This window comes from Paramormyrops kingsleyae, unplaced genomic scaffold (assembly GCF_048594095.1).
Source record: "Paramormyrops kingsleyae isolate MSU_618 unplaced genomic scaffold, PKINGS_0.4 ups28, whole genome shotgun sequence".
NCBI lineage: Eukaryota > Metazoa > Chordata > Actinopteri > Osteoglossiformes > Mormyridae > Paramormyrops > Paramormyrops kingsleyae.
In genome coordinates this window covers 981,638-1,002,900 of record NW_027325966.1, presented here as the reverse complement: position 1 = coordinate 1,002,900, position 21,263 = coordinate 981,638, and the positions used below count along the sequence as shown (strand labels likewise).

General features: G+C 43.0%; 2 long non-coding RNA genes across 2 annotated transcripts; one reads left to right on the top strand and one right to left on the bottom strand.

Moving 5' to 3' along the window:
• Positions 1-939: 939 nt before the first annotated feature.
• On the bottom strand, positions 940-4,257 carry LOC140583988 (uncharacterized). The gene is made up of 2 exons (XR_011986047.1): positions 4,171-4,257; positions 940-3,589 (listed from the first exon to the last, which is right to left on the bottom strand). It is a non-coding gene; the product is annotated as an uncharacterized lncRNA (long non-coding RNA).
• A 196-nt stretch (positions 4,258-4,453) lies between these two features.
• LOC140583980 (uncharacterized) lies at positions 4,454-19,075 on the top strand. Its single transcript, XR_011986038.1, has 5 exons — positions 4,454-4,665; positions 4,951-4,982; positions 17,327-17,365; positions 17,796-18,425; positions 18,505-19,075. It is a non-coding gene; the product is annotated as an uncharacterized lncRNA (long non-coding RNA).
• The last annotated feature ends 2,188 nt before the right edge of the window (positions 19,076-21,263 follow it).

Sequence of the window (21,263 nt, the reverse complement as noted above, 5' to 3'; positions counted from 1 at the left end):
GCAGGGGCTCCGTAGCTCAGGCAAAATTGGTTTAGATCTGTCATTGACCTGCTGACAGAGGTGCATACTGGGAAGGCCACATATGAATCCATTCTGAGGGTGTGCTTGTCTTTTATACTTCCTGTTAGTGGTCAGACAGCAGATGAAATTGCAGAATGTGGTCTGCAGTCTGTTGAACAGTTCAGGTTAACGGAATATTGATCCAGAGCATGGATCCCAATGGAAGCTGACTCCCAGCACAGCAGAGGCATTAAATATAAGGAAAGGAATTAATATTGCTGAATGACAGTTATGAAGAAAAGTGGGCCTAGTGGAGTATAACATATACCTAGCCAGCTCTCACCAAGGCATAATGACTCGGTTCATTCACATTGAAAGGTATGACATGAAGCACTTCAGCGATTTCTACACACACCGGGAAAACATTAAAAGAATTCACAGACATCTGAAAGCACCAAATATACCTATAGCCACTGGTATTAATGTCAGTTTTTCTATGATATATGGGTTAAACGGAGGGTTTTAAAAAGTGGCGTAATGCAGAGTAGACTTTGGTACAATCCAGAGGGATGGTCTCCTTTGTACTGAAACCAAAACAGCCATTTAAAACTAATGTCTACTTAGGAGACATTACTCTATAAAGAGCAAGTTGAGGGAGGCGTAAAGACAATTTCTCCACAGGTATTAATAAAGTATCAGTTATTCTAATTATTTAAAATGACTTTACCTTAAGAAGCTTACTAACAGAACAGTGTTCTTTATTTTTTAATCATTTTCCCACTTTTTGCTGCTGTTCTCTTTCAAGACGAAGGGAATAATGATAAACTGAGGTAAGCCTTCAGCAGCATTTACAGTAGTGTGGTGTCCAGCTAGCAGCATTTACCTGGTCACACTGTAATGGTGTCACGTCGAGGGCAAGGACAGAGGCTAAGACAGACATGGAGGAAAACCAAAAGGGGCTTTATTAAAGAAAACTACACTACAGGAAGGGCAAAGGAAACAGACCACAAGGGGTCCAAACAGGGTAGGGAGGATCAGGCAAGAACACTAGACACAGGACACACTGGGGAGCAGATGCAGGCAGCAACATCAATGACTGGACTGAGGATCGCAGGACTGAAGGACACTTTTTACAGGGCATGTGAGGGAGCAGATGGGACAGCGGGGAAGACAGCAGGCTATACGTACACTAAGATGGGAGACACAGTGGAAGAGGGCAGGACAAGACACCAGATGGGCACTGCTGCGGGACAAGGGCGCAGAGACTGAACACCATTAGGGGAACGAGACAGACCAGGATAGGCAGGGGCAACACCAGCACAGGGCACTCTGGGGGCAAGATGGGACACCACTAGGAGAACTGGGGCCAGACTAGGGACAACCAGGATGATAGCAGGTACATCACACACCAGGACAGGTCCACAGACGAGTGATAACACGGGACAAGAAACATTTTGTGTGGGTTACAGGAGCCGGGGAAGACGAGACAGGCTGTTAACGGGGCCATACAGAGGACACAAGCGGGGCAAGGAACTATATGGACTGCTGACCCGACAGGACAAGACCACGCAGGAGTAAGGAAATGGATCACGATCGGGTAAGAGAGAACTAGGACCAGGACGAAAACACAACAGAACACCATAGAGACACACTGGGTACACAGCAGGACAAACATGATGCTCAGACAGGGGCACCGCACTAACAGGAACCAAACACGGGCAAGAAACCAGAAAAGACAGGGAACGCAGGGCACAACTGACACACAGACCAACACAGGGTGGACAGCTGAAGGACAGACAGATAAGGGAGAACCATGGGCCCAGGAGGAGTCAAGATAGGATAGGGCACTGGGGCAGGAACTGAGGCAGGGCAAGCAAACAAACATGGGGGCGCTACAGGGTGAACTGGAAATGGGCTTTGGGAGAACAAAGGTGGGACAGGACCTTGGGGCAAAAACTTAACTGAGGCAGGAGGGGACAGGACTGAGCTAGGGGGTCTGCTGGTCCCCAGAAAGCAGGGCATTGACCCTGGGACACGAGCCCCTGCTGGGTCTCAGGAGGCCGGTAGGGCCACATCGAGCCAAGGGGAAGGCAGGGTTGGGGCCGAGAGGCACTGTGGGCATCGCCAGGACCGTAATGCTGGGGGGCGCTGTCAGGACCACAGGGCGGGGAGGGGGCCGTCGTTGGGACCACAGGGTGGGGGGGGCACCGTCAATACCGCAAGCCTGAGACTGGAGGGTGAAGGGGAACCTGCAGGGCAAGGACATGGACGGGGGCAGGAACAGGAACCAGAGGGGCCCGAGGGGCCTGCAGGGCAGGAGAGCCCAGAGAAGCCGGAGCGGTGGCCACGGATGGTGGCTTTTCCCAAGGACAGTCGGCTGGAGACGTCTTGGACCTGGAGTGAAGATAGAAACAGAGGAAGGGAACAAGCAGAGGGTGTGGGGGGAACAAGACTGCAAGACAAGTTACAGTTTATGGGAACATAGGTGACCTGTACAACATGCCCTTGATGAGGGATACGGTGCTTAATAAATAAACAATAAATAAAACACAAATACATAACAGGGCTAATCATTTTTATGTGTGTGCAGTTTAAACAAAATGAAATCAAATTAACTTACCTGGGGATTTTGGTAATTCTGGAATTCTGAAAAATAATACTTTAAAGAGCAATTTAAAAATCTACTTAGAAATATACATTTTTCTCTTAATAAACATTAAACATTATTATGAAACATTCCACATATACATCTCAAAATTTATCACACTTAATTCATTATCTTTGATACTGTTTCAATTATTTAATGTTTCTCAAACAGCAGCAGCAGAACCACAACTTCATCTTCTTCGTATTTTGGCTCTTCTCTATGTAAAGAGCTCTACAAGCTCAACTTTAATATTAATTTCCCACCACTTCTACCTCTTCTATCTCTACATGACCCACATCTATCTCTACATCGCCAGTTTCCTCCTGACCTCCTTCTCTATTTATAATCTCAACTAGTACATCACTTACTATAATTTCCAATATGGTTACATCACTCACCATGTCCGCACCCTCAATAATTACCTCCCCTACTTCTACCCCCACAATCTCAACATTTACATCCCCAGAATTAACTTCTGCAAGCCCAAACTCACACACTTGGACTTGCACAGCCTCCACCTTCACATTTCCTTTCGTATCCTCTGCCTTCAGGGAAATTTTCCCCCCCTCCACCTTAACCACCTTCACATTCACCCCCACCTCACCTTGCTTCCCCTTGCTTCCATTTTGCATTTTATTAATGCCTACATTCAGGTCGGCGGCCTCCACCTGTACACTGGAGGTCACCCCCACATGTTTTTCCCTCTCTGCCACCTCCACCTTTTTCCCACTAATCGCACCCTTTACCTCATCTATCCCCTGAGTGCAGTCAGTCACACCTCCCAGTCCCCCCATAACCTCCCCAGCCTGGACAGTGGGGGGTGTCGCTGGTGAGTACTCCCCCAAACCTTCCTTATCTCCCCAGTCGATCACCTCGTCCCACAGGTCCCAGGCTCCCCAGTACTGGTCGTTGGTCCAGGAAACAGCTCTCGCAATTCTCATTCTGGTGAATAAACAAGACATATAATAAACTAGCCATACAGTATGTGATACTCGCAAAGCCAAACTAGGCACTGTATTTTTTCAACTTCTTGAAACTCCGGCAGTAACGGCCGAATTGCTAAAACTGCTTCACAATACAGTAAAGCTTGCGAAATTATGACGCTGCTTCGATACGCTATAACATCGCCATGGTACCGAACCTAGCAAAAGGTTAATCTTACTTCAAGAACATGGGACATTTAAAAAGTAAACGTATAGGCGATCTTTTCAGAATAACATCTTCAGATGAAATGCATTATCACAGGCCGGATGAGTATAACCAATCATATCAACCATAAGTCTTATTGTTTTTAAGTTTAACACAAATATTTTCTCTTACCATTTAAATATAAACAATCATATTAAGAATAATGGCCACAGCATCTACAGTTTAAACTACTAATTATAAATATATTTCAACGATATTTTGCCGCAATATTTGCATGTACTATATCAGGACATAAAATTAAATATAAGATTAAATATGCTAACAAAAAATAATCTGAAGAAATAGCAAGAAACACACGAAGAGATGCTGCTCACCTCTGTGCCATCTCTCTGTCAGAAAGTTTGTGTTTAACCTGCAATGATTTTGTTTCTATGGAAACCACCGTGATATTTGTAATTGGTCGAATAAAATGAAGATATGTACGGACACTAATGTTCAACGAATGAAATCAAAGAATTTATTGTCAGGGCGGGACAAATTTGAAGCTGGTCCAATCACGAGTAGTATCTTTAGTTTGTGCTTAATGTAACTCGGCGTGATTGGATATTTAACCGCCTTTCAAGCCCCCAAATCAGGTATCTACTTGTCAATAGGTAACCACGCAGCTCTGTCTATGAAGTCTGTCTGTAATTTTTTTTGACAATATGTTTTTGCTAGGCAACATTACAGTAATGCGTAATACCGCTGTATTGGGGGTGTACCGCCGCTGTATTTCCATAGCTGGTTGACGCAATTAGCATTTTAGCAATATTGGTAGCGCGACGTCAACTCAGCGAATTTCATAGGCAACATCTACAATTCAGGAACTAGTAGGTCTTCAGATAGTTGTTTAGGCTTTTGAGAAAGAAGACTATAGTTCTTGTTATTCAAATTCTGTATCCTGGTGTTTTTAATTTCTAATAATATGAACGATGATATGTCACATATAAGTTTTTTGAGAGACTAAATTTTGGTTTGATTTCTATTTTATTTTATGTTAAATAAAGTTCATATAAAATCATTTTAGAATTAGTGCAGTGTTTCGTTCAGAATTCGTGCAGTGTCCTTAAAAACTGCATGTTCAAACCTAACGCCATGCCATAACTGCTTTGCAGATATTTCATTAAGGACTCTATAGAGGATATAGGTAAGCCAGTCTGTGTATATGTGTGTCTGTGTGTGTTTGGGTGGGTGGTCATGTATATATTATGTTGTGGGGACCAAATGTCCCCACAGTGTTACAGGGCTGTCAAATTTTGAAGACAGGCAAGAGTGACATTCCACAGGATGACTTTTCATTGGTTGTTGTGTTGTATTTTACCCAGATACAATCGTACTATTTTCTGATTGGCTATTGTGTTGGCCCTTTCTTTTTTTTTGATTGCCTGGTAAGTGACAGGCTCTTGGGGCAAATCTTGTCCGACTTCATAAAAGAGGCGTATTTCCGACGGGAAGCGACGTTTTTCTTGACGTTTCGTGACGTTTTTATCCGAGTTCCGACTTGGAGAGAAATAATCGAACGCACCATAATGTCACTCAACTCAGAATTTCCGAGTTCCGAGAGAAAAACGAACGCACCATTAGACTCCAGCGGAGACACGCTTGTTTTATAGTGAGGCGCTACTGTGCCCTGGTCTGGGGAAAAATTGGGCTCTGCGGCATATTAGCCTACAAATTATTTTTCCGCGTGAGAAATACAATGTGTGGCGGGAGTGCGTGACAAAAGACTGAAAAGAGTGACTATCACTCTCAATGCGTGACACTTGAGAGCCCTGGTGTTATTAAAACATGTTAATTTGACTTTGTAGGGACATGTTTTTGGTCTCCAAAAGAAAAAACTCACTCAGTTTTATAAAATTCTGTGAATGCAATCAAAGGAATAATAATTCCAAAAGTCTTGTATTTTGTTTGGTTACTTACTGTTACTTCTTGGTTAGTACTGTAGGGATTAAGGATTAAGGTTGCCATAGTTAGGATTGGGGATATGCCCATACAAATGAATTGAGAATCCCCACAAAGACTCAGATACCTAATCTGTGTGTGTGTGTGGATTAGGTTTATATTACATTGTGGGGACCAAATGTCCCCCACAATGTGACAAAAGCCTGTTATTTTGATCCTTTGGGGGGCATTTTTCAGGTCCCCACAAAGATCTGTCAATACAATCAAAAAACTGAAAATGCCAGAAGTCTTGTATTTGGTTTGATTACTTATGGTTAAAGTTAGGGCTGGGAAGGAGTTAAGGTTGTCATGTTGGGATTACAGTTTTCCCCATAGAAATGAATGGTGAGTCCCCACGAAGATATAATTACAGACCTGTGTGTGTGTGTGTGTGTGTGTCATGCCTGTCAAGTTTTGGATTGGAAAATAAGGGAAATTTTCCGGCACCCACCGCGAGCCATCCCACCAGCCCAACCAAGCTACAGTATCCCTTACATTTTAAGACAGGTGTACAAGAAATCTAAAATAACCACTTGTCATTTACATTTTATTTTCATTACACATTTTCTCTTAATTTCTCATGTTCACTCATGTGGCTCTCTGGCATTCACTAATGACTTATTATACAGATTTGTTGCAGAATTTGTATCCTTGTTGAAGACGTCACAGAAGGTGAAAGTAACGTTGTTTTTAGCACACAGCATTGCCATTTAAAATTCCGCATTTATGACCTGGTTAATGTTGTGAATGACCTGAAGACTACTGCAGGTGGCAGTTCTCGCGAGGCTACTGACAGTTCAGTTTGGAGAGGCAGATGAATTTTTTTTTAAATGATCTTATAATACGGGAGATTTATGGGAAAATACTAATACGGGAGGACGGCGGGAAAGAGAGGTAAAATACGGTAGTTTCCCGGCCAAAACAGGAGACTTGACAGCTATGGTGTGTGTGTGTGTGTGTGTGGTATCAGATCAGTCCCTGAGAGTTCAGTAGTCTGACACCATGTTCCTGAGTCTGGGTGTGACGGCCTGAATGCTTTTCCAGACGCTAGGAGGGTGAAAAGATAATGTGAGGGGTGGGTGGGGTCATCCACAATGTTGGTGGCTTTGCAGATGGAGCGTGTGATATGAATGTCCATGACGGAGGGGAGAGAGACTCTAGTGATCTTCTCAGCTATCCTCACTATCGTCTGGTCTTGAGATCTGAGAAAAACATGTTGTGCTGCTCAACCTTAGCACAATGATATAGGTGAATCATGGACGCAATAGAATTTGGGGATGATTAGTCCATACAGGGACAGAATCATTCCATACCGCAATCTCCTCGTACGTATGTCTGCTAGGTGGAGTTGGAGTAGCTCCTAACTGTGCGCAGAGGAGTTAAACAATCACAACTTCCCAGAATATTACAGCAACAGGGGGACAGTGAACAAGTCTTATTAATTCTATGCTGTGTGGACGATGTAATCGTCCACAAGTTCGCCTTAATACACAGGGCATTCAAGCCATTGCAGAATACAAACCCACAAATGCGGCTCCCTCCACCAGCAACGCCAATATAGAAACTGCCACAAAATCCATGCCCCCTGATAACCAGCCCCTTATATTTCCACCACCGTCGTGGGGACCGTACTACAAAGAGTCAACGCAAGGTAAGCTGCAAAGTGCAAACAAATTTACAACTTACCTTACATAGTGCACTACGTTTACTTTGTTTGTACTATGAGTACAGTCTTTGCACCTTATCTGTTTGGCACTATATGTCGGTCATTCCTGTTATTCAGTGACTTTTCTGTCCTCATGGTTTACTTATATTTTCTCTAACATGAGTCACATATTTAAAGCAAATATATATTTAGGTCTTCGTTATCACATAACCGCAGACAATACGTATTAAAAATGTAAAAACTTTTATTGATATATGTATTAAGGCTGGCATGATTAGTGGGCGTAGTCGATGACATGTTCTTCTTCAATATCACTACGCAATTATTGGAGTAGTTAGTCTCTAAAGCCCTGCAGTGACATGTAGTTTGTTGTTGTCAAAATGGGAGGGGCCAATACAAAGCACAGGTCTTAGGGAATTCTGATTAAATATACTGGCTTATTAATCCTGTTAATATAATTAGCATACACCCACTATTAGTGTAAATAAATGCACAAACTGCAAGGCTTTATCAGCAAGGTTATGCTGTGTTTGTATGAAATGCCTTTTTATATATCATTATTGTTTCAGTTTATGCTGTAGCCATTTGTGCACGAATCTCCTTGCGTCAGAGGAAGTTGGAAGTGGGGTGTGCCCTTTATGAAGCAGAATGAGACAGAAAAGTTGTAAAATAAATAGTTACACTAACTGCAGTGAGACCTCTCTCATGCGGCCCTGCTCAATCTTAGTCATACCATGTGAGTCAGTTAAACAGGGAGGTTTGTCTGCAGTGTTGGAACCTGTACAGCCAGTGCTTTGTACCGCTGATGGCCTCTTCTTCACACATGCTTTGCTGCCACCTGCTGGTCAAAGTTTAATATTGGTTTATTAATTAGTGAAAGTAAAAGTCTTATTGCATTGCTTAAGTCTTAAATATATATTTAATGTATTTTCGTCATTATTTTAATTTAATAAATATTCTGAATTAATTAATATTTTTTTAATATTTCAAAATTAAATGTAAATGGTTTGTGGTTTTCAGATCACAGGTCCATCTCAGAGCCCACCAATCAGTGACCATCTTGGAGTGTGATGTAAGACACGAAATCAGGACCGGCCACTTTTTACTCATTTTAATCTTAAAACATGGACAGTGTGAATTGGGACTTTGCCATTTTGCTCATATCACTTCCTCTGCCAGCTCTTGCAGGATGGGCTTCCCCTTTGAATCTGGTTCCTCCCAAGGTTTCTTCCTTCCTTTTCACCTACTTTAACTGTAACCCTCTTATTTTGTTGGTAGTGATGCTCTGTGAAGTCATACAGAGGTGGGTATAGAAAGGATTACAGTGGGTAATAGGTGATTTAGATTAACTTTTTTAAATTTGACAACAAAAAGGCTTTGGACAATCAGTTCAACTTTGGACAATAGCACCTCCGAATAGTTTCTCTCTGTCTCTCTTGCTAGTTATTTCTCTTCACCCCCCATTCAAGGAGGAATCAAATGCAGAATAACATTGTACAGTAGAAGATGTAAGGTGCAACACACATTAAAAGCTCTTTTTGTGTGAACATTATAAAACAGATTAATACATATTAAGCAGTTTGAAACTTTACATTCAGACCTACATCAGTTAGAAAAAGCAGGCGATGACCAGCCCAACCAGCAGCTCCATCTCTGATTGTACAGAATCCCTTGTCAGGGTAATTTCTGAAGTCATGACTAAACTAATTTCCCGCTTTGCCTTCAGCTTCACCAGCTAGATTAAACTGATCATTGAGGAGGGAGATACAGTCAAGCCTCACAGTGAAGCCATAAAACACACTCGGGTTAAATGCATTGCACTTTTTTCCAGTCATTTTAACACGTGTCTCAATTCCATGTCCACTTTTTCCAAACACTTAACACATGCACCATACCATTGGACTATGTGAGCTAAACTATGAATACTTTTGCATTGCTTTGACTCAATTTGCATTCAATCACCACTTCCCCCAAATTTCATGAATACTTCTCTCAGTCAGTGTTTCCCACCAGCAAAACTTTGTACAACTACAGCCGATTTTTCAAACGTTTAGATAATCTGTTCAAAACAGTTAACTTTCAGTGAATTTCAATGAAATTTTACTGCACTGTAAATTGAAATATGCTGCATTTTGACAAAGGACACTATGCACTTGCACTAACACAAATAATTATGCTTTTAGCAGAAACTTCGTAATTTTGCTTGCTGCTTTGTTACCATTTATACAAATGAGGTCATAGAGTAAGTAAGTAAGTAGTCTTTATTTATATAGCACCTTTCACAGGCAAAAGCCACAAGGTGCTTCACAACATAGTAAACAAAGAAAAACATAACAAAAAAAGCCAAGACCACACAAAAATCATAACTGCCCATAAATAACTATTTGAACGCCTGGACAAATAAATGAGTCTTTAGTTCTCTCTTAAAACTGACGACAGATTCCATTAAACGCAAAGAGGAGGGAAGATCATTCCAAAGCCTAGGAGCTACAGCCTGGAAAGAACGGTCACCTCTAGTGCGAAAATAAGTGCGAGGAACTTTCAACAAATTTTGATCCATACACCTCAAAGCATGCGCAGAGGTGCAGAGGTGGATCAAGTCGCTAATATAAAACGGAGCCTGTCCATGTAAGGCTCTGAAAACCAGAACCAGAATCTTAAACTTATATCTAAAAGACACAGGCAGCCAATTAAGTTGTTTTAAAATAGGGGATATGTGAGTGCTCCTATTAGTGCGAGTCAAGATTCTCGCTGCAGAGTTTTGTACTAATTGCAGACAAAGGAGCTCCTTTTTATTCAGGCATGAAAACAAACTATTACAATAGTCTAAACGTGAAGACACAAAAGCATGAATGAGAAGCTCCAAATCATCTCGTGAGACCATTGATCTAAGTTTGGAGATGTTCCTAAGCTGAAAAAAACAGTTTCTCGTTAGCTGCTTACAATGCTGCATAAATGAAATTTCACTGTCCAATATAACTCCCAGATTTCTAAGGCTGGACTTCACAGACAGGCCTAGATTACCCAGGAACTGTTTAATCCCCGGGATTGAATCAACAGGGGCAATAACCAGAGTTTCAGTTTTGTCTGCGTTTAGCTGAAGGGAGTTTATGCTTAGCCATTTTTTTAATTCCACTAAACAATGAAACAAAGAATCTAATGTATGCATCTCAGATGGTTTAAAAGAGCAATACAGCTGAATATCATCGGCAAATAGGTGGAAAGAAACGTCACTGAACTGTTGGATGATCTTACCCAAAGGGGTCAAATACAGCAAAAAAAGAACAGGACCCAGGACAGAGCCTTGGGGCACTCCACACAATAAATCCGCAGACTCAGACCTTATTTGGTTTGCTGTAACACTAAAACTACGCCCTGATAGATAAGAAGAAAACCACTGTGAAACTGTCCCTGATAAACCTATTTGATCCCTCAGTCTCATCAGCAGGACCTGATGATCAATTGTATCAAAAGCTGAAGACAGGTCCAAGAGAACCAGAACAGTGTGTTCTCCAGAATCAGCAGCCATCATAATGTCGCTGGACACTTTCAGTAAAGCCGTTTCCGTAGAATGGTATTTACGAAAATCGGACTGAAACGGTTCAAAGATGTTATTTTGATTCAGGAAAGAAGACAACTGTTCATAGACCACCTTCTCAAGGAGCTTAGAAAGAAACGGAAGCTTAGAAATAGGCCTAAAGCTGTTGGGGTCCGTTACATCTAAGCCTACTTTTTTCAATAATGGCTCCACTATGGCATGTTTAAAATTATTGGGAAACACACCGGTTGACAGGGAGAGGTTAACCATTTTGGTAACACACGGGCCTATGGACTAAAACACTTTTCCGAAGAGCCTACAAGGGAGGACGTCGGATAAACTATGGCTATGGCTCATCAAAACACTGACGGGCCAAGCAGCCCAGCAAATGGAATGTTGTCTTTCCCAGGAATGGACGCCAGAGGGCTCCAAAAATCTGCTGTGAGCCATAGACGGGGCTTTTTTTTGTTTACAGAGTGAAGGTGCCACTCACAGCTGGTTTTCCCACCATGCTGCTGGGATGGAGAGCTGCTCATGCAGAGACTGCTGGTCCAGCAGAAACCTGTGGCACGCCAGCAACACTGAATATGGTGTTGGGTCCAGCACTGGCGATGCATTGTTTGACCCTGTCGACCCTGTGTTTCACTCTCCCAGAACACCCTAAGGCGTGATGGTAATGGAGCCCCTGTGCCAGAAATTGAGGGCTAATTCTATGCATGAGCCGTCTGCATGCTGTCCCAGCATGCTCTGGGCTGGAGACACGTGTGGAGCCGCTGAGCTGCAGTGTGCTTGGGTAACACTGCATTCAGTGACTCACACAGCCATACTCTGTTGCTTTGGAAGGCTTCTCTTCTTCCACACAGGAACTCACAATAGCAGAGCCCAAAATGACAGCCCTCCACAGGAGCACACATATCCCTGGTGGGTGTGCACATCAATCTCACTGATTATACCCGGTGACTGACTGCTCCTGTTCTGTCCAAAACACGCCTCTTGGGTCTCACGTTCTCAGCATTCCCTGGAAGAGCTGTCCCCTGGCTGAGTGCTGTAATGAGGGAGTCTGTGATCTGGCTAGGATCTACATCCATGTGGACAGATGTATCGTAGACAACCAGAGTTCCTGCCTGGCTGTTCTCTCATTATCCAGGCTCTTGTAGTGGGCCCATCCAGATCGGGCTCCTGGCTGTTCCAGCTCGTTAGGAGGACAAGCAAACCCTGGGCCCACAGGCCCTCAGGAGCCTGTCAGAGCGCATGTTAAATTAGCCATTTGTTTTTGCTCACAGGGAGGTCTGCACACAACACTGATGTGGAACGAGGCCTGGCCTGCCTGTGGTTCAGCAAGGACCCACTCCATGCATACTAGCTGTAACAGGTCTCTTACCGTCACACACGCGGCCGGCGGGCAGGACAGCAGGACACAGAGAACGGCTGTCAGAGGCCCCACATCACTCAGATCTCCCTCATACAGAAGGCCGAGTGCGAGTGGCCCCCGCCACCCTCGCCGGGCCCAGCCCAGCCTGGCTGAGCTGCAGTAAGAGCGGAGTGCTTGGAGGCCATAGATCCCAACTGGAGCACAGAGATCCTGTTTGAAGAGTGGAACCCTTCATATCTATGTGTCACTGTTAATTTAAGTGCATCTCAACCTGTGTCTGTCAGTCTAAGTGTATCTCCCAGCCAGAATCCATCAATCAAGTGCATCTCTCAACCTGTTTTCTGTCAGTCTAAGTGTATCTCCCAGCCAGAATCCATCAATCAAGTGCATCTCTCAACCTGTGTCTGTCAGTCTAAGTGTATGTCGAGGCCAGAATCCATCAATCAAGTGCATCTCTCAACCTGTTTTCTGTCAGTCTAAGTGTATCTCCCAGCCAGAATCCATCAATCAAGTGCATCTCTCAACCTGTGTCTGTCAGTCTAAGTGTATGTCGAGGCCAGAATCCATCAATCAAGTGCATCTCTCAACCTGTGTCTGTCAGTCTAAGTGTATCTCCCAGTCTGTATCTATCAGTCTATCTCTAGAGTGTTTAGCGTCACAACAGCTTGTTAGCTGTTTCTCGATCAAGCCAACACACCAAAACATTTAAAAATTAAACCATACCTCAACAGTGTTTTTCAGAACTGTACTATAAGCCCGGCCAAGCTTTTCATTCTGTCTCAAAGTGTAATTAAACAAAGACAGAAAAAGTCCACTTCCCGCTTGATCTCGGTTATCAACCGAATCGATGGATCCCCTCAATGGCAATTCGTTTGAGACAAGGAATCCAATAATGTCTACAATGGCAGAGACATACAGGCGGTTTCGAGAGAGCTGATCGGAATTAACCACAGTTGAAATCTCACTGCCTGTAGAACATCGCAACTGTCTCTCTTTCCAAAAAGCCACACACGTTTGATGTTCTTTACTATTGGCATGTCTGTTAAACCCTTTTGCAGTGTCCGTAGCATATTTCCAGTTACTAAAACCCAAAGTTGTGAATGAGTTAGTTTGCTCTGCTCACCCAATTGACCAATCAAGTGCCTGGATTTGAAAATCTAGTCTAGAACGTACTGACACGTATGTAAAACGTAGACTTTATTTTTTAACTATAGTGGTCTAACTTATATATTAGTCTTCAAAAATGAATATTATTATTTTATTTTTTTTTTTAAAAGTTCAATTAGGGCTTATTTTAACAGAGGGGGCGGCATTTTCCCTCTGATGGGGCGACGCCACCTTACCCCCCGTGGTGCCGGGCCTGATTACAACTCACTGCTGAAATTTTATTATAATTGAACCTGCTGGGGCTCTTAAACTGATTGACAGGTCTGTAAACTGGAGGGCGAACATTTACATCAATTAAATATATTATGTATCAGTGATAGCCAAATTAAGCTTAAAGGGGCAAGTCCCCCGAAAAACAAAAAAAGGATGTATTTTAGGGGGGCCTTTATTTATATTAGCTTTATTTATGTTAGCTTTCAAAGTTTAGTTTTCTAGTTCAGCACTAGTTTCCATTTGATTCATCCAATGGATGAACATTTTTCTTCTTTGCAAAGTCTATTTGTGGGAGTTTTGAGACTTGAGTTTAAAGCTGCAGCAGAGTGTTTGATGTTTGGAGTTTTGTGTCTGGAATCCAGACAATGTGAAACATAATATTTTAATAATATCCCACAGTTCAGTTTAGGGTATCATTTTGCCTCAAGTCCATTGTGCATGTGTATGCGTATACAGGAACATGGTATATGGGAACGCAAGTAAGGGCCTTATGTGTGTGTATATTAAGGTGTAATCTAGAATGTGTTCTATGAAGCCCATGTGGATTGTAGGGACCTGCTTGTCCACTCTCACCTTTCAGAAAAGCCTCTTGGTACGGAAGGTTCTTAATAACAGGTGTAACCATGTTACTGTAAACACACACACACACTAGATGTGGTGTTGAGTATGGTGTGAACCAGGATGTTATATGAGGCCCTGATGATTCATAGGGACCTACTTCTCCTGTGTGGTTCAACATCTATACCTTCTAAAGAGGTACATCTGAAATGTCAGCTTTGGGATTACTGTAACTACAATAATATGAAATAAATTAATGGTATTCAAGTACTTGATGAATTTATAAATAGTCATTAAATAGTGTAAAAGAAACTTTATAGAAATTTGTAGTACATTTACAAGACGACCAAAACATCACCCTTCCCCCATGTCATGATCCAATTGTTTCACTGTAGACATTGTCATATGCGAAGAAGTTACACATCACCCAACCCTATTCTGTACAATCAGGGACGGATTACGGACCGGGCCAGCGGGACCGCTGCCCAGGGGCCCTTGGGGTGCAGGGGGCCCGTGGGGCCCCTAGCCCAAAACAATTTGCAACGCTTATCAACAATGTATTTTCGTTTGTCTATTTTAGAGGGCCTACATTCTTTGATCCTCTGCCTACAAGGGCCCCTGACCCTATAGGGCCTCTGATGGAAACATGGATGGAGGGTGTAGGATCACACATGCACATATCACAGGGCCTAAATTCCAGGTGGCCTGAGACAAGGCCGAGCCTGGTACGAGAGGCACCAAAGGGGGGGGTTACACACACAAACACACACACACACAGATAACCAGGGAGGCCAGCACTCCAACTTTTATTGCCCAAAGATTTAGGGACCTACAGACAAGCAGAGTGGACTTCACGGACAGGGGTCCCTCGACTTGGCACACAACCCCCTCCCCATACACTCTGCCTTACATCTCACTCACCCAACAGACGAACACCCTAAAGGAAATTTCATTTAAGTTTGCTTTTGTATACCCTGTATATTGATTTACTCACGACTACTAGTCTCAATATACAGATACGTTATGTTTGTATGTGTCCTTAGACAATCTTAGTGTTTTGTGTGCCACCCTTATAACCATGTTCACGGAGTATCACCTATTTCACCCCTTTGCACTTGAACACATATAAATTTAAATAAATAGATAGGTATAGCTACCATTGTATGTATGTTCTCATGGTATACCAGAAGAATCTGGAAAGTGAGTGTAACCAATGTGTACTAACTTTTAGAGAGTCTGCTTTGTTAAACCCCCCCCCCCCCCCCCCTTCTCTTCCAACATTCCTTTGTGGTCCTTATCTGATCTTGGTGGACGGTTACCAAGTTTCTTTGTTTCTACCATGCTATGTTAAAAGAACTGAATTTAGGTGTATCTTATCCATTCTGGAGAAGATGAATTGGCATAAGCCACACCAAACAAAATATGTTGTTTCCAGATGTGCAACTTATATTGTTATTACCACAAACTAACGGCCACGCCTATCTATGGATAAGATGTGCTGTTTGTAATATGAATATTTGATGTAATATCTGCACAAAGTGTAACATCTGTTGAGGTGCAACCCAAAACACCTGTATCCCATACTGATGTGAATGAGTCACATAGATAAAATAATTAATTGTTTAATCAATTAATGCAGATGGTATGAGGTATGTACCTGTGAAGCTGGTATGGCATGTTTGGTGTCAAACTGATGGAAAATCACTCCTGATTCTAAATCTGGTCAGTGATTACCATAAAAGTGGATGTATCAAAAGTTATAACAGCTTAATGAAAATCATCAGTAAAGGGAGATTCAGTTGGGCCATAAATCCCAAAAGGACTGATACAGACCCCCTTCTGAAAGCCCGCCAAATGGATGGCCAGCCATTGGGCCAGGATTCGAATTCCTGGTCATCCCTATTCATGAACTTTAGACCATAAAAACCTGGACCTCAGAACAAAGCAGCGCAGAGAACACCCAGCAGCCGTACGGAAAAGACCATCAGCCCGGGAGACGAGAAGCCCACCAGAAACCCTCCGGTGAAGGCCCAGCTGAACAGAGAACAGCACCCAAGACAAAGCTTCACCAGGAGAGATAATCCAAAGGGGCTCCACTCCACTGCTCCAAACGCCGCGCCTTCCTGAGTGCCATCAGCTCAGCAGCTCTGCCATCAACTGCCAAGACCCCCCCCCACTCTTCAACCAAGTAAACCAACTTCCTTTCATTCTAACAACTTAAGCTGTTCTGTTAACCTGCTATAAGACTTTAGGGTCGTGTTTCCACAAACTGTGCTTGCTTTGCAGAACAGTATTTCCCATTTAAGGTTACTCATTTAAATCCGGTCATTGCATTTTCATAATTACATTGTTTGTTGTATTCCGTTATTTCGTGTTTGTTGTTTGTGTTAGGTGTAATGTCTGTCTTATGTTAGTTGTAGTGTTAGTTAGGAATAAATGCATGTCTTTTACACAACTTTAGCCTCCGTCATTGTGTGTCTCATAATAAGTTCCTGCCTCTGTGCGATCTTGCTACACGCTCTGAACCTCAAACTCGCCTGAAACATCGCGAGACTCTCTCTCATCGGCCATGAGGGGGGGGGCTCTGCTACCAATCGTTTACATTATCTGGTGACGCAGCTCGGTGGACGAGCCTTCTAACCCAGGTTACTAAGTGATATTGGTAATTAGTGAATCCCATTTAAGTCTCACATTAACAGACTCACAGGGATACCGCAATCGAGTTTGGAGGAGCCGACCATTTGGCATAACGATTGATTAATAATCAGCATTAAATAATAATTAATTAAACTTTAATTAATTGAAACATATTGGTGGAGATATTAAAATTTACCTGAGCTAATAATTCCTACAAGGGCGTTTGGCTGCCAAGGGCCCAGGGGCCCACACAACCCATAATCCGTCCCTGTGTACAATGAATTATGAATGCAACAATACCACCGTTTTTTCCCCATTATGTTTTCTATTTGTTGATTTGCTTACGGTATTCAGGTTAACCATTGAGCCTGCTGATGCTGTATTTGTTCTTTGTTGCAGATGACCATTGAGAAGACTCCAACACTGTGTCCAGAAAAGGTAAACTGGTGATGCAAAAGCTTATGCAAAGATTTTATTTGCCCGTGTAACTTTTTTATACCCTAACCTGACTAATGCAAGTCTAACCCTCGAGAAATGTGAAAATGGAAACACTTATGAATTAACCCATGTACTTACATTATTTTTTTTTAATCAATTTACGATTAAGTACGACACAGTATGATTATTTAAAAGAGACTTTTGATACTGGCCATATTAAGATCTAACAGCTTGTAAAAGTTTTGAAATACAAATATACATCAATGACCTTTTATCATTGTGTAGTAAAAGTCGGATCATAGATAAATATAAATATCACTTCACAGATATTTATAGTAGTCTGTGTCATTTGATATCGTTCACAGTACAATTAATTGGTTTAATATTAAAAATTAAAAAAAAAAATTTACAGTGCTTTCATATGACACAGCTATGCTGAACTTGCAAAGGTCACCCTTGCACAAATCATGGTTTTCAATAGAAGACGTGCTGAAGAAAATGCCACTCCAGAGTTTTCACGAGAGAGACCAAACAGACCTCCATGAAGACATCGCTATGGGATTGTAACAGACTGAACAGAAGCTCTGCAACTATTTCAGACGGATTGAGATTGTGGGGAAAAGGGGCAGGAAAGTTGCTATTCTACTTACACCAATCATGGTGGATGCCTTGTCACTATTGGTCAGTAAGAGAACTGAATGCAGTGTCTGTGATACAAATATATTCTTGTTTGCAAGACCTAAATCATTGAGCTACTACAGAGGGCAGGACTGTTTATGCATCCATGCAAGTTGGTGTGGAGCAAAAAATCCTGAGCACCTCAGGTCGACCCAACTGCGAAAACATGTGGCTACACTGTCACAAGTGCTCAATTTAAAAAACAATGAACTGGACCAACTCGCAGATTTCCTTGGTCATGACCTCCATGTTCATCGCGAGTTCTACAGGTTACCCATTCCCACCATGCAACTGGCTAAAATTTCCAAGCTACTTTTGGCAATGGAAAAAGGGCAGCTTTCCAGTGTGCGAGGGAAATCGCTTGATGACATCGAAATTGATGGTTAGTATTAAAACTGGTACAATTTAAAGAGAAAAAAACCTTGCACACGCATTCATATCTCTTTAATAATCTTTTCCAGGTGAAATTGAAGTAAGTGACTCTGAAGTTGTTGACAATGATGAAAGTGAATCTGAGGACAATGTGTCTGCAGTAACACAGTCTGTCACCAGTGAACCTATGGTTGATGCAGAATGTGAATTACCCCTCCATAATTGGGGGGTACTGCCTTCATAACACTTCTATGACCATTATGGTCTGCTACCGCGTCAATACAAATAGTCGCCACCAAGATCAATGTTAAGAGTACAAGATGCGCCAGGGGTGTTTACTAACATGTATGCAACAAACGGTCATGGTCTGGACATGCGACAAAATGAGAATCAATGCAGAAGATCTCATTATCCTTATCCCTATCCAAAAGAACTTGGTTTTGATAACTCCCAGGAATTATCCTAGGAGAAGTATACTAGTAAAAGTAATAAGCCTATACATTTACGAACAGCCTGGTCTGGTCCAGCAGTCTGGTGTTATTCCTGCCCTCTCAGTCCCCCCAGCTCCAACAGCCTTCAGAAATAAATATTTACCTGTTGGGCTAATATCTGTCTTGATGATGCAGTAGATCTTAAAGTACAGCCTCATTTCTAACTCACCTCTTGGTCCTGCGTGCTGTCCTCATCCTGCCATCTTCCTGCTCCCTGCTCACTGTCCTCATCCTGCCATCTTCCCGCTGCCTGCACACTGTCCTCATCCTGCCATCTCCCCGCTGCCTGCACACTGTCCTCATCCTGCCATCTCCCTGCTGCCTGCACACTGTCCTCATCCTGCCATCTCCCTGCTTCCTGCTCCTGTGCCTCTCCTGCCATCTCCCTGCTGCCTGCACACTGTCCTCATCCTGCCATCTTCCTGCTGCCTGCACACTGTCCTCATCCTGCCATCTTCCTGCTGCCTGCACACTGTCCTCATCCTGCCATCTTCCTGCTGCCTGCACACTGTCCTCACCCTGCCATCTCCCTGCTTCCTGCTCCTGTGCCTCTCCTGCCATCTCCCTGCTGCCTGCACACTGTCCTCATCCTGCCATCTTCCCGCTGCCTGCACACTGTCCTCATCCTGCCATCTCCCTGCTGCCTGCACACTGTCCTCATCCTGCCATCTCCCCGCTGCCTGCACACTGTCCTCACCCTGCCATCTCCCCGCTGCCTGCACACTGTCCTCATCCTGCCATCTCCCCGCTGCCTGCACACTGTCCTCACCCTGCCATCTTCCCGCTGCCTGCACACTGTCCTCATCCTGCCATCTCCCTGCTGCCTGCACACTGTCCTCATCCTGCCATCTCCCTGCTGCCTGCACACTGTCCTCATCCTGCCATCTCCCCGCTGCCTGCACACTGTCCTCATCCTGCCATCTCCCTGCTTCCTGCTCCTGTGCCTCTCCTGCCTTCTGCTGACCACCACTTTCCTTCATACACAGTAACAGTTTGCAAAACTGCACCTATACTTTTGGTGTAATGTTCTGTAGCTCTTAACACTAATATTTCCTACTTACTCTTCTTTTACCACCGAAAAAGTGTCTGATGTCTCCATCTTTCCTTTTCCTCGTAGTGTGTCTGTGAATAAAATCTAATCTATACTTAACAAAGCAGTATCTGGGCTATCAGATGAAGCTTCTAAAAATGTCTAGAAATATGAAATAGTGGAATGCAGAATCAATACCACTAAAATTCAAATAATAGGGCACAATTTATTCATGATAAAATGAGAATGAAAACATAGGGAGTTCATCTCCTTGGAAAATGACCATGATCGATTTTACCTCACCAAATAAGCCTGTTTTAAATAGAGAACTTAGCTTATCTTGCAAGTTAAATTGACTAACGTTGACTGTACCGGCCTCAGAAGTACAATGGTAAGTAATTCAACTTATAATGACGTCAGCTTGCATTAGTAGATGAAACACTTAAACGAATAAATGAAGGTTGTAAAATAACAGATTTTCAACAGGCTAGACTTCTGCTGGCTATTTACACTTACCAATGCACGACAAACAGCACCATGACAGACAAACACAATGAACAGGTCAGTAAATGAGAATGAATGATGCAACCGACTGGCTAAGCTGCTTCTAGCGCCGAGGTGGTTAAAATAGTACGGTGTCTGAAATAGTTTTACATAGAAATTTTCCTGCAAGGTGAGTTTAGCTTTTTTTTTTTTCTTTACAACAAAAGAAAACCCCCCCAAACTGCTATTTTTGTCTCTTTGGCGGGGTCTAGGTCTTGATCGGGGGGTACTGTACCCCCCAGTTCCCCCCGTAATTCGAACCATGTGTCTATGCTGCTGAAATGAGCCTTGCATATTGCGAGTTGGACCGAAATCATCTTAGTGAATTTCAGTTTGGTATTTGTAAAGCTGGCCTATCCAGCCATGCAAAAGGTTAAACTTCTTAATTAACTGTATGCAGTGGTGTAAAATTCAGCTTTCTTTCTTTTGACATGAATTAACCTACATTAATTAATTAAGCTACATATCACCCATCCATGTTTCCTAGCATTTCCAGCACTGGAATGAAAATGATGCAGAACTTAATTAAAGCAGATGTTCACTGAACAGCTGTTGCCATCCCACCAGCAGGGGGCAGAGCTGCCCTTCATCATATTAAGCAACGTATTGTGAGGCTTCTTATGCATCTTGCTCCCTCCCTCTCCGCCTTGGCTTTGTTCAGTCATCTTACTTTGTGTTTCTGTGCCTGCGTGCTTTGCTTGTTTCAACTGGTTTTAGGATCTAAACTGGTTAAAGACCATGGAGCGGCTGGTTAAGGAGGCTCACCAATGCCTACACTTTCTGT